Here is a 13,768-nt window from a genome sequence, read left to right on the forward strand (position 1 = left end):
AATCAGTCGAAGCGGTATAATTTTTAGATAATATTTCCATAAAGACTAATTAATTACAGAATGTATTCTGGCCAGAGAACAATAATTTTGATTTGTTCATTAAATTTCTTCTATTCTACCTGAGCATTTGTGGGTATCTAAGGTTAGCTTATGTTTGTCCCTAAAGTTTGGGACTGAAAAAATGTAGTCCGACTGATATTACGCAGTGATGAGCCTGGCCACTATTAAAAAAATTGTTGCCTGCTCGCAGTAAGTCGAGAAAAGTTTGTAATAAATTCTGTGAAATATAAATTGTTTCGCACTAAGATATATTTCATATTCATGTAAGCAGTTTGATATACTTGATTACTTTTTATACTTGGATGAAGTATTTTAGATTATTTCTCTTATCACGGAAGCGTACCGTGCTTATTTTAAAGTGTTAATTATTTTAGTGAAATATATTAAGTTGTCAACACTCCTTAATGGAAATTGGAAAAGCGATGATTATAATAACAGAATTAAAATCCCTATGTAGACGACAGTATGATTTGTTTATTGCACAGCTCGGATCATTGTAAACCCTCTCAGCTCTTGTATTTTTCCCTTTTCATTTGTATTTTAAGTTACAAATCAATAGAACTGGATGAGACAGTGTCATATTTGGTAGCTGGTAACAAATTTAATAGATAAAAAGATGTTATCTTTCCAGGATGAACATCTCACATCGGTGCTACAAGACTTTGAACAGCGGCTTAGATTTACACGAGTACCAACATACAGATATTGTTCAGTGTGGATTGCAGGAACATAGAAATAGTCACATTTACAAGAAAGCATTGAAGATAGCTAAGGAACGGACTAATTTAGTATTTAAAATCGCTGACTTGTTCCGTAGGTACGTTTGATATTAAAATTTTTGCTCTAACCACCTCTTTTTCCTACAAATTCAAGTTTCTTTGCGTGTGTGAAAGGGTTCCATGTCGAAGCAGGCAAGACTCTCCCCGCCATAAGCCGCTTCTAGCGGGGAGAGCTGCATAGTGGCTGATGAGCCGCTCGCACAGGTTCACCGCGGCTCTCGTCTGAAAGGGTCCAATGCGTTTCGCTGGGATTTCTATCTCTAGCAGTCACTTCAGCTCACGTGTGAAAGGGCTATGCCGGCCGGAGCTTCGGCTCATGGTAGGGTCACCCAAGCCGGACAGGTCTAAGGCGATGCGCCAGACTAAGAGCGATACCCTGGTCCTCCAGGTTGGGGCTTGGGGTTATAACAACCCCACCCCGGAAAACGAGTACTGTTAGGATACTCTCAAAAGAGCCTCGGATGGATCATTTTGGTAATGGACCCTGGCAAACGTTCACGGACTCGGAAGCGAACCGCGACACTGACCGTGGCCACATGATGACGGAGGTGCTGAAGTATGGGATGGACGTGGCAGGGTGGATAAAAACGAAGCTATTTAGGTTTCGAGCCTTTAGGAGACAGAATGTGCAAGATAAGGCTCGAAGGACACTTCAGAAACTTGTCCTTTGTTTGGAAGGTACCAAGTATGGATGTGGTCAATCAGATTGATCATGTCCTGGTGTCGAGAAGGCATTCCTCTTCTGGGCCAGGCGCTGGGGAGTTAGAAGTTTGGATTCCTCGACACCGCTCCCCACTAAAGATCACCCCACCGCGCTGAAACCTTTAGCCAAGGGCCCCGGTTCCCAGCCGGGACCCGCTCCCTCGACGCACGTAGCATCTAGGCGCAGCTCTCCCGGAGACGAGTCCATTTCTCTCAGTGGCACGTCAGCTGACGACCACTGCTCGCACCCAAGTGGACAAACAGTTTTAAGTTTCCTATCATCAGCATGTTTTATGTTCTTATGAACATCATTCTGACTCCCTGTGTTTCAAAGGAATCTCTGTTTGAATGATTCAGATCAATGTACAATATCTCTTCTGACATTATGGTACTAGAACACAGAAACAATGTATTTCAAGTGCTCTGATTAACCAACACAATTATCAAACCTTAAAGAGCCTCGAAAGCTTGAAATGTTGAATGAAAAATATGGGAAACCTAATATACCTTAGGAGCTTTGACAGTAAGGATCAGAGAAAAGTGTACAAGCCCATACATAGAAACTGGTTTATTGAACAATACAAACTTCTACAATCACTTACAGTTTATGGCTACTGATCGTTTCCTTCTGTAGACTGAATGTTCTGATAGACTCCCATTAATATTTTCCCCAAAATTCACACAAAACAGATCTATCATGTATTTTAAAACTTTAAATATATAGGCCCCCTCTCTTAGGAGGACTAGCAATTCAAACTGCTTCGATTCTCGTAACAAACTGTCATTAACTACCGATCTCTTTTTAACTGTGAAGTGTTGTCTTTCATTCCTGGTACAGACTGCGTTCTTGAATATTATTTCGACAAATTTTGGGCTTCAAACTGTTCGGGGTTTCCATCGAGCAGAAAATAATAATTCCTGTGTTCAAGAACCATCTGACACGGCAGATTCTCTACCCGGATCAGGGCATGAACATCATCCTCACGTATTATTGAATCTCGAACACGCTGCTCCCGCGTAACTGGTTTATCTTGCAGTCAAAGTCATTAAAGTCGAATATAAAAAATAAAATAATTAAATAAAATAAACCGAGGTCTGAATTTCTCTTATTTGTAAGCATCTGTAATCTTAGCTAGAGAATTAAGCACGTGTGTGGATGAAGCCAAAAAGTATCGTCCACATACACAGAGCTGAAAGATGTATCTGTCCATCGTACAAGATTAAATCCTGTCACATACAGATTAAGATCGGAGTACAGGTAAATAACAGAAGAGTTCGGACACCATGTGGGCTTGGGCTCACAGTTCTTCAGACCTGCGGATAGAAGCAACAGATCCTCCGAAACATTGGTATCTACCAACAAGCCCCAGAGGCTTGACAACCCAACTCCGTCAGAACCTCAAATCCCACAAAGTTTATTTTTATGTTTAAGGCTTTGACCGGGATGTTCTTTTGTTAAATCTTATGTGGTACCGCCTGATTCGACTTCTAATGGTTAAGTGAAGTGTTTTCTTCGCGGTACGGTCTGGATTCGTAAATAATATTCAGACGATCTTCGGCTTCAAAGGGTTAACCAGCTGATTTTCGTAATGGTGAGGTGAAGTGTTTTCTTCGCGGTACGGTCTGAATCCATAAATAATATTCAGACGATCTTCGTCTTCAAAGGGTTAACCAGCTGATTTTCGTAATGGTGAGGTGTAGTGTTTTCTTCGCGGTACGGACTGGATTCGTAAATAATATTCAGACGATCTTCGGCTTCAAAGGGTTAAAGTGAGAATCATATGATATCCATAAATACAAAATTAAGATAGTTATTATTAAAGCAGATGGTATATACATTTACCACTGGGATTTAAAGAGTTGAGAAGGGCTGAAAGTTTATTGTAATCATTTAGAAACAGCAAAAATATTAACATGAAATTAAACTAATCGGATTCGTTGCTTATTCTTAATTCACGTAAGTGCTCAGATTACACAGCACAGAGTAGCAACAAAATTACTCTAGTCAGGATGAAATTAATTCCGGTGAAAATTAACATTTCTATGTCAATGAAACCAATAAATGATAAATCATTCGTACAAACAAATTGAACCGCGTGTGTTAAGCTCAAGTATAGACGTTAATATAGATATCCAGGGCGAGGTTAAATTATGTTGACCTTGAATCTCATCGCCTTGATGATGGAGGCAGCCATCTTGATCTTTTTCGTAAACTAAGATCAAACAACGCACATGGACTCTTGAGAGTCGACCGAAAGAGCACGTAGACACAAGAAGCGCCGATTTTCACATTTTTAGATTTTGTCACGGGGACGTATTTTCGTTCTCTCCGGCTCGAGTTCGATTCTCGTCATATTTTAATATCACGCATCCTCTGTTAGGCTGTCATATGAATTATGAATCCTTTCGCTTAGTTTTCACGTCTCTTTGCTGCTAAGCTTCTATAAAAGAGTTTTCGTAGTGCGAAAGCGGCGTACGTCTGATAAGATAGTGTAATTGCGTCATATTGTGAATATTATATTAATTATTTGTTTTAATCCGTCTGTATTTTATTTGTAGTGTTCTGTCTGACGACAGGTCCATATGAACAGGATCCTTCCATCCTTTTCTCGGACTGGGACCTGTTCATATACGTTCTTGGCAGATGATCCAGAAGTGGTTTGCCATTGCCTTCTTCTGTGTGTGAATGGAGTAATTGTTGGGATGCCACGGAGGAAAACTCCGTGTTGCCTAAACCACGGCCTTGCCCAACACAAGTTATAAATTCGGGCACCGCGATTGTAATCGCATAAGCACCATATTTGGTTGTCAAGAACATAAATTACATCATGAGTCTACTTTAGTGGTTCCTTATGAATCTGGTGTTCTTCTCATAATATAAGAAACTGACGCGTGGTTTTCTGTACACAGAGATTAACATATACATTTCGTAACAGTCGAGAAAAGCATACAATTGAATGAAGAAATACCTGGACTGTGGAGCAGGTTTGGGAGGGAGTAGATTTTCTTCAGACGTTCCATTAGAAAGTCTTTCGTACAGGTTACAGTACCTTGTGATTGTTTACGAACTTCTATACTCTGTACTCTATGCCCATTTTGCATTGAGCAATTGAGTTTGTAAATTGTGTGTTCTACGTTGTTGGTTTGAAACGTAAGGCGAAATATGTCGACTAAAAGAAAGCCCGAGTCCCAAGTATGTCCTTTGTATGTTAATGCTGTTATCTTACACTAGCTATAGGTTAGAATAATATTGGTTTTTCGGAAATATTCGATCCTAACCTCACTTCTTTTTCAGGGGAGCCGGTCAGGAGGTTGGGCGATCGTGTATTATGTTGGAGTATAAAGGAAAGAAGATTATGGTATGTTTAAATACTTCGTGTTTCGCACAGTTTGATTTGTGAGCAATATTTAAGTTTATATCGTGATGTGTAATCTGAATTTCTCGTATAACCTTGTTTATAAAAATTTTTCGTAGATTAACTGTGCACAACGGCTTTAAGTGGAAATTTTCCTCGTGCTCGCTTCCATGCAATATTCCAGCTAGAATTTTATTTCTTGTTCTTGTAACCTTAATGAATCGTAAATGAAACAAAATATATCCCTTAAAATAGATTAATGTTATGTTTTCTCCGACCTAGCATTTGTTTTAAAAGTCTTTTTTCGAGATTTCTAAAGTGTGTGTATTTGATTCGAGTGTCTCAAGCTGTGAAACTTAGGGTTCAATGAAAGACTGGGAATTCCTTGATGACTCAAGAACTCTGCTGCATGGAGTCTGTTATTAAGATTTTTCTGTTATGTTCTGAATGAATTAGTGTTGCATCATATTTAGTAGGCAAAGAGGATTGGAAGAGCAGGCCAAATAAGCTGAGACGAATATATTAGTTTCATAGTTCTAAAGAACTTACAGAACTTTCACTGAAACCCTTAAAGCTGTTTATTTTTGCCAATCTTCTTTTTTTCAAATATATCTTCTGTTTTGTGTGAACAGGTAAGACGTTACTCCAGTATCGGAACATATTCTCTGCACGAGTTGACATTTATTCAGAATCTCAGGGCAGGAAAATATCTTACATGTCATAGGATTTAGGATACTATGTACTACGTATGCACTGATCATTCATCACACATAAGAACAGTCTCAATGATATATACTTTGATGTCTCTTCATATGACCCCTCTGAGTGAAATGATTTACTGCACACATTACATGCATATGGACTCTCTCCACTGTGCGTGACTTGATGTGTCCTGAGACCACCATTTTGACGAAATGATTTTTTGCACACATTACATGCATATGGACTCTCTCCACTGTGTAAAGGTTGATGTTCACTCAAAGGACTCTGTTAAAGAAATGAGAAAAATTTCTGGATGAACATAACATGAAGAGGAGAAAGAATGAGTCTGAAACCAAGGTGATAATTATGTTTTTTTGGATAGCTCAGTCAGTATAGTGACTAGCTACGGGCTGGACGACCGGGGTTCGATCCCCGACGGGGGCAGAGGATTTTTCCTCTAGCCTCTGGGGCCCACCCAGCCTCCTCTACGATGGGTACCGGGGGTCCTTTCCCGGAGGTAAAGCCGACCGGAGCGTGATGCTGACCACACCCCCCATCTAGTGCCGAGGTCAAGGAAGAGAGGAGCTATACCGTCTCTCCACCCAAGCGCCTACATGGCGTATAGTGGGACAAACTTTACTTTACTTACCAAACCCCATCACATGACCAGAATTTAGTGGAAGGTGTGTTTTATAAATATTGCAAGAATTATGGGCCTCCATATTAGTTTAAACTGTTAATTCTGTGTGGTACATGAAGAATTTACATAACATGAATGCTAGGTTATAAAATTATCGAGATATTGTAAATGTGCTAATGCATTTAGTTTGTCAGGTCTGAGTTCAATATGCATCGGTTGGACTCCTGAATGACAGCCTGGTAGGAACAAGGTTCAGGGGCATCGTATCTCCAGTGCATGGAAGACTTGCAAATGTCACTTATGCCACATCTTCCCAGATTCTCATTCCATGCCGTAATGTCCAAACTGAAGTTCTCTTGACCCAGTCAGATTTTGTTAGAAAAACTGGCACACAAGAAGTTAAATTAATTTGTGTGTGGGAACTTAAGTATCAGGAAGTGAGGTTATGCAGTTGTCTTGATGGATTTTGACTAACAGCATATAGTGTTGCTACTCTTGTTAATATATTTTCACAAAATCAGCTTAAATAAACATAACTGCCTTTTCAGATGTTTTGCTGTGTAATCTGGTAGAAGTTTACCAGCATTTCAGAGTCTTAAAACCTTGTATTGTATTGAAATATAAAATAATACATACAAACAAAACTGTTTACACTTGAAGGGACACTAATCCCAAACGTGCCTCAACCTCAAGAGATCATCATCGAGTATTTAGCCCACGCACCGTTAAAGTTCACAGGCACAGACAACACAACTATTAACAACCCCATCCTGTAAGATGGTCCACCAGGACCAGGCAAAGGAATGTCAAGCCATCGAAAGAGAGAAGATAAAAGGAACATGAGAAGAGGAAATTACAGAACAGTAAAGGATTGACCATCTGGTCAGTTGTAACTCAAAGTTGATGGAAAGGCCACTAGAGGGCTACCGCATACAGACAGACAGTCCTCATTCCAGTGGAAAGACTAAACCACACGGTTCATCATCCTAGGCAAGATTCACTGTAAGTGCAGTCTGGTAACTCAGCTTACCCTAATATCAGTGTCACTTACTGCAGAACCATTTTCAGAATCTATGAATGTTAGCAGATCGAACTTCATTTCCTTCATAACTTTGTTACACTCTGTTCCTACACAGCAGGATAGAGTTATCATTACTGTTCTGGGTCTATAACAGGACAACTGATGATTCTCTAAGCAATGATGACAGTAGCAGACTGATGATACAATCTGGACATTGTGTGTTGTCTGAATTATATTTGATATAAACAGTGTTTTGAATATTGGTTCTGTTCCCATCTTCCGGTTGTCATTATTATACTTACAGATGTTAGTCTTCTGCAGACCCAAGATTTCCAACAGGTATTGAAGAAATGGGTGTCGATCAGTCTACTGTCCTGAAAACTATGTTCAGTGGCAGGATGTACTATCAAAACAATGCTTAACAATTTAAAGCCCAGTTGTAACTACATGCGCCACCTACTTTAACAAACAGCAATTATTTCCTTACCCTAACCTAACCTAACCAACCTAACATAACCTAACATAACCAGCTATCTTTGTAATGTTGAAGAGTTGTGCTTTCTTAGTGATACGGAATGAATTCTTCAAAATTATTCAGATGAGCTTTGGTTTCAAAGGGTTAATGGAGGGGATGAAGAAACACAATGTTCCTGTGGTTATAACACTGTTTAAAACATTTCATAATCTACTCAATATTTAATTACTTTCCTAAATTAAGGACTGATTAAAACTAGTACTCTATAAGCAATGTGCAACAAAACATAATCCACTGAACACATTTTGGAAAGCACTCTTCAAAATCCATTCACCAGAAGTGGGTCATTTCCTCTGGATGGACAGATAGAACAACAGATGAAAAACTCAATAGTGTGTTTGAAGATGGCCGTCTTCTGGGTTGTAGCACCGTGTAATCTGACAGGTTACCAACTCATCGCCCTGACGACGGAGGCAGCAAGGAACTCTGAAACGCTGGTAAACTTCTACCAGACTACACGTTGCTACAACCCAGAAGACAGTCATCATTAGAGTCACCGCTGTGAAAAACTCAGATCCTACAAAAGTGACTTTGTGTACTTGTAAAAAATGTTCTCGGCAGTGAAAATAAGATAACCTGTGTTACTGGCACAGAGTGTTCCTCAACTTCTATATCTGTGACATCCTCTGTGTTTATACCGACGACCTGATTTCCATCGTAACACGTCTCACTATCTGAACCAGGTACATCTTTCGGTGAATCTGTGCAGTTCTGTAGAACCACCACACATGTATCAGTCAATGCTATTCCCTCCCATTACATGAAATGGAACAGACATTCTTTACGACTATGTCCGATTGTTATCACTTAGTAGGTGAAGATAATCAATAGACTATTCACTTCGAACCTGTGATCCAGTTCAGAGCACAAAACTGCAACATTATTAAGCTGAAGAAAAGTTGTTTCATTGTAACCATTTCATGCAAATGAAAGCTAACAGCAATGCTTACTTCCGGTTCAAAATTCTTTACAGAAAATGTCGATGGTATGTAAACCTCGTCAGTGTTGATACCAATGGGATCTTCTTCACTCTATTTTCTACTTTGATAATATCAATTTCTTGCTGTAAAATTATGAATTAAACATAATTCTGTTAGATAGCACATTTCTTGTGCACCAAACACACAAAACAGGAGAGAGTCTTTACACTGGCAGATTCCAGACTGAAACTTGCAGACTTCTGATATCATAATTTCAGGACTTCAGAATTAGAACACTGCATGCCTGAAAATTTATAATAATTATTTTCAGGACAAAATGGTATCTCATGATAATTCTTCACTTAATTTCCAGAACATAAACTGTTATCATGTTGTGCACCTTTATGAAACTCATTAACCTTCCATTGCTCAACTGCACTAATGCCAAGGTACACAGCCTCATATACCAGCATCTTACATTTAATCCCCATATATGGACCTTTTTCTTTAAATCATTACATTTTCATCCAAGCTCTACGTTTGAACACTTTGTATAAGATACTAATTAATTCAGACTGGACACAGTTTAAATTAATTATGTCCGTTCCGTAACGCACAATCAATAAATGTGGCAGAGTATATTTTTATTGACTATATTGTGGCGTACCTTAATGCTATTCTATTTGTATGAAATTATTCTAATGGCAGAAGTGTACTTAAGCCATGTGAACATCATCAAAGTGACATGCAAGTTATAGGGACTTAGATTAAGCACAGTAATTCCTATAATAATAATAATTTATTTACATTTCATGGATCCATAAGACAGTCAGATGACGATAGATGTGGAAAAAGTCATAATAAAAATAATAATACAATATATATTATAAAGTAAAATTCGTACTATTATATAAATTCCACATAATACAAAACAAAGTATTGACCTAGAGAAATGATAAGCTACAAATAGATCTACACATTACGCACAAGAAGTTGAAACACTGAAGAAGACATCAAATGTTTGATCTTGAATAAATTTACAGTGAAACTGGGAATGTGCACTAACCACACAACTGTTTGAAACATAGCTGTCTAAATTTAAGACTTTGAATTAATTATTCGGTTTTGTCCGTCTAATCACAATTATATTTAAAATTTACAAATAAGATAATTAAAATATCATCTTATGTTCCACATCGAATAATCGATTTACATTTGGAACATTTTTACAACATGTTTCAGTTTCACCGAACCATCTTCAGGTGTAAAATTATATCGAAATTGTAATTGAGTTTTAAGTTTGTCGATATAATTTTACACCAGAAGATGGTTCGATGAAACCGAAACACGTTGTAAAAATGTTCCAAATGTAAATCGATTATTTGATGTGGGACATAAAATGATAATTTAATTATCTTATTTGTAAAATGATTAGACGGACAAAACCGAATAATTAATTTAATATTTGATTCACAATATGACGCAATTATACTATCTTAAGACTTTGAAATTACAACACACACAGACAGAATGAAAATATGAATCACAAAGCAGCTAATCCAAAAAAATTGAGTGAACATACGAATAATAAAGAGAAATAAAGATAATTATAATGACCTGGCCATACATAACCTAACTGGACACGGCCATGGCAACGACATATTGCAGTGACTGCCTACAATTTTTTTTGCTACATGTAATCAACGATCAAGTAGACCGACGCGAAAGATGGCGGCCGAGTATCTGACGTTTCTGCTCATCTGTTGTCGCTTTCAGAGAGTTGTTGTGTTCGCAGAATTTGTTTTCTTTGCTAGGGTGGTGGTTCCATCATCTCGAAATTGTTTTACCCACTGCTGATAAGTAACTCGTGCGAATTTGAGCATGGTTAAAGAACCATTTCATATGGATTGGAAAACAATTCTTAAAGACCTTTGCTGCCAGTTATCACGTGGGTTTTATAATATTTATTTAAATGTTGCTGCTTTTGACTAGGCGAGTTATCACGCTTTGCTATTTAAAGTCTGGCAAATTCGTCTTTATTATTGTTCTTAATGAATTACTTTTGATCCCAACTCTGTTATTATTTAAGTGAGGATATAAAATATATAAAATGTTTCAAATCATAAAATGAGCTGGAGGCTATATTTACTGTACCTTTAATCAAAACAGTGATTTGAGGTATTGATCTTTGATTTCCCGAAGAGACTTCTATTTGCCAGAGAGGTTTGAAATTCACTGGGGAACATTTATTTTGTATCTATTACTTTGATGTCCCTTTCATTTGTACACTGTAGTAGGAGCTATACTGTAAACTACATTATTCCATGGATTTCAATAAATCTAATTTATGTTCCTGTAAGATGTCAGGGTTCATATGTTCTTTGAATGAGACAAGTGGAGTCCTTGAGACCAGGTCAAGAAATTCCCAGTCTTTTATGGAATTTAGAGGTTCATGAGATCTCTCCATGGGGCCACATGCTTACATCCTACTTCTTCAGGGTTAATTTTAATTTTATTCTCCCCTTTACATTTCTCAGTTGTCATAGTTTCATATCTCCTCAAGCCCAGAGAGAAGGAAACAAATTTTAGCCAGAGCAGACGCTCGAGGGTTCTGAAGGAGAATACGTCATTCTTCGCGATGTCTTAACACCACTGCGTAACGCAAGCCACGCACTGATTAATGATAATATTAAAAACTTAGCTCTCAGCCTAAAGCGCACTCCATAAAGGCGTGAGAGTAGAACTCCACGCAATTCTGACATCGTTAAACGTACATGGTGTGGAGTGGACTGATCTGGCTTAGGGTATGGCGCCCTGTTCCATGAAAAACACTGAACTCAGGCTCAGTAAACAGTTGAAGGGAAATGATGATAGTCTTGAATACTTGAATTCTATAAAAGTAGCGAATTTGAAGTACGTTCATGGATTGAAAGGAATGTCAGAATGCTGTTAGCGAATGAATCCTTGAATGATATTTAAGAATCCAGTCCGTACCGCGAAGAAAACACAACTCTTCACCATTACAGAGATCAACTGGTTAACGCTGTTTAAGGAATTGACCGCTGATTACGGCGAGAACCACACAAAGTGTTACTGATTGTTGGAGTAGGTGGTACGTATACTTACCATTCCATTTAAAGGGTATAAAAGTAAAGTTCGGAGGTCATACTGCCTCCATCATCAGGACGAGTTTTGAGTTTCTTTCATTTGCGAGTAAGAAGGTTCCTACATTCTGGGATGTTGAGCTGTGTAGTCAGGTAGATCTTTACTAACGTTTCGGGGGTCTTACTGCCTCCGTCTTCAGGGCGATATTTGAAGTTTTCACAGCGGTGAGTATGAAGATTCCTGTCTTCTGGGATGTTGAGCTCTGTAGTCAGGTAGATCTCTACTAACGTTTCGGTGGTCATACTGCCTCCATCTTCAGGGCGAAATATGAAGTTTTCTCAGCGGTGAGTATGAATATTTCTGTCTTCTGGGATGTTGAGCTCTGTAGTCAGGTAGATCTCTACTAACGTTTCGGTGGTCATACTGCCTCCATCTTCAGGGCGATATTTGAAGTTTTCAAAGCGGTGAGTATGAATATTTCTGTCTTGTGGGATGTTGAGCTCTGTAGTCAGGTAGATCTCTACTAACGTTTCGGTGGTCATACTGCCTCCATCTTCAGGGCGATATTTGAAGTTTTCAAAGCGGTGAGTATGAATATTTCTGTCTTTTGGGATGTTGAGCTCTGTAGTCAGGTAGATCTCTACTAACGTTTCGGTGGTCATACTGCCTCCATCTTCAGGGCGAAATTTGAAGTTTTCTCAGCGGCGAGAATGAAGATTTCTGTCTTCTGCGATGTTGCGTTGTGTGTGCCCTGAAGATGGAGGCAGTATGACCCCCGAAACTTCTCAGAAGACAGTCTTCTTCGTACTCGCTGCCGTGAGAACCTGAATTCTCGACCTGGGAAGAATTTGTGACACCAACTTTCTTTCTAATGTGTTTAGGTCCATTAGATCTGTTTCTTGTTTACACGAGCTGTCTTTGGTCTTTCTAGATTTCGCTTTTCTAGAAGCGTGTAGTTGAAAACTCTTCTAGGGAATTATTAGCTTGGCTTTAAGTGAAATGGCGTCGTTCATTATCCTAACATCAAGTAGAATGTACGACCTAAAACTTTTACGGCGACATTTCAGGTGTCATCTTTCTCCATCAGGATCATTGATGTGATTATAGTCCTCATACCATCCCTTCCTTTCATTTTATAATTACGGTGATAGTGGCGTATAATATTAATAATCATTACATTTAATTATAACTGTCTAAGCAAAATTTCCATCATTAGGTCAACAGATACAACCTATGTTAATTTTCACCCTGATGCCACGAAATTCGTGGACATGTTTACGTCTGTATACAAAATTTCTATCTCCATCAAAAATTCCTTGAAATTCATGAAGTATTGGAGTTAAAAATATATGTATCTTTTTATGGCATCCCTGCACCTGTCGTGTGTCTCAGAATGTAACCAGAGTGATGACAGCATCTTCCCGTTTCTATGGAAACGAAGCCAAGACCGCCGTTGAGGAAGGGGGGACGAAAGGTTAGAAGCAACCGCCATTCATCTACCACAGATGCATCTTAAACGTAACTAATTCAAGTTAAATAATCAATGTCTTAATCAAACTTATCTCAATTGTAAAGGATCTATAAAGGAAATATTTAGAATAAAGTCAATATATAAACTTCCTTTCCGTATAGACGTATTTAAGTCAAATTCTCCGGAACCGTGGTTCCAATGAGTGCCGTGAATTATTATATGAAATTGTATATACTCACGTAATAGCCAGAAGAAAGTAATATCTCATCTGTCTCCACCTCCAGTGCTTAAGTGTTTAGAACTATAATACTTTTAGTGGTGGCCTTCATTGCTTAACTAATCAAAGAATACGAACCCATGTCGAAATGAAACCTGCCGACGGATAATTAGATAAATTTTGTGTCTTTATTGTGTGTTTGTTTGATACAGTTTGCCCAAAATAGCAAATGAAAATAGACTGGCGACCCTGTGTGGATG

The 13,768-nt window shown here is 38.4% G+C and overlaps 1 protein-coding gene and 1 long non-coding RNA gene across 8 annotated transcripts in view; one reads left to right on the forward strand and one right to left on the reverse strand.

The window, feature by feature from the left end:
* Positions 1–6,788, forward strand: part of LOC147871959 (structural maintenance of chromosomes protein 6-like) — a 37,359-nt gene extending 30,571 nt beyond the window's left edge. For 3 of the 7 annotated variants that reach the window (XM_087359795.1, XM_087359790.1, XM_087359793.1), the window contains one exon: positions 692–907. The gene's annotated coding sequence lies outside the window, so the exon portion shown is untranslated. Of the gene's footprint in view, positions 1–691; positions 908–4,836; positions 4,901–5,529 lie in introns of those variants that run through there. The other 4 variants (XM_087359788.1, XM_087359789.1, XM_087359791.1 and 1 more) reach the window with 4 other exon arrangements.
* Positions 2,095–13,161, reverse strand: LOC147871961 (uncharacterized). Its single transcript, XR_015538127.1, has 2 exons — positions 10,333–13,161; positions 2,095–9,019 (listed from the first exon to the last, which is right to left on the reverse strand). It is a non-coding gene; the product is annotated as an uncharacterized LOC147871961 (long non-coding RNA).
* Positions 13,162–13,768: the final 607 nt, after the last annotated feature.

This window comes from Zootermopsis nevadensis, unplaced genomic scaffold, assembly GCF_977971745.1.
Source record: "Zootermopsis nevadensis isolate Lab colony 2312 unplaced genomic scaffold, Znev_1.0 Znev_ptg000033l, whole genome shotgun sequence".
NCBI classification, from domain to species: domain Eukaryota; kingdom Metazoa; phylum Arthropoda; class Insecta; order Blattodea; family Termopsidae; genus Zootermopsis; species Zootermopsis nevadensis.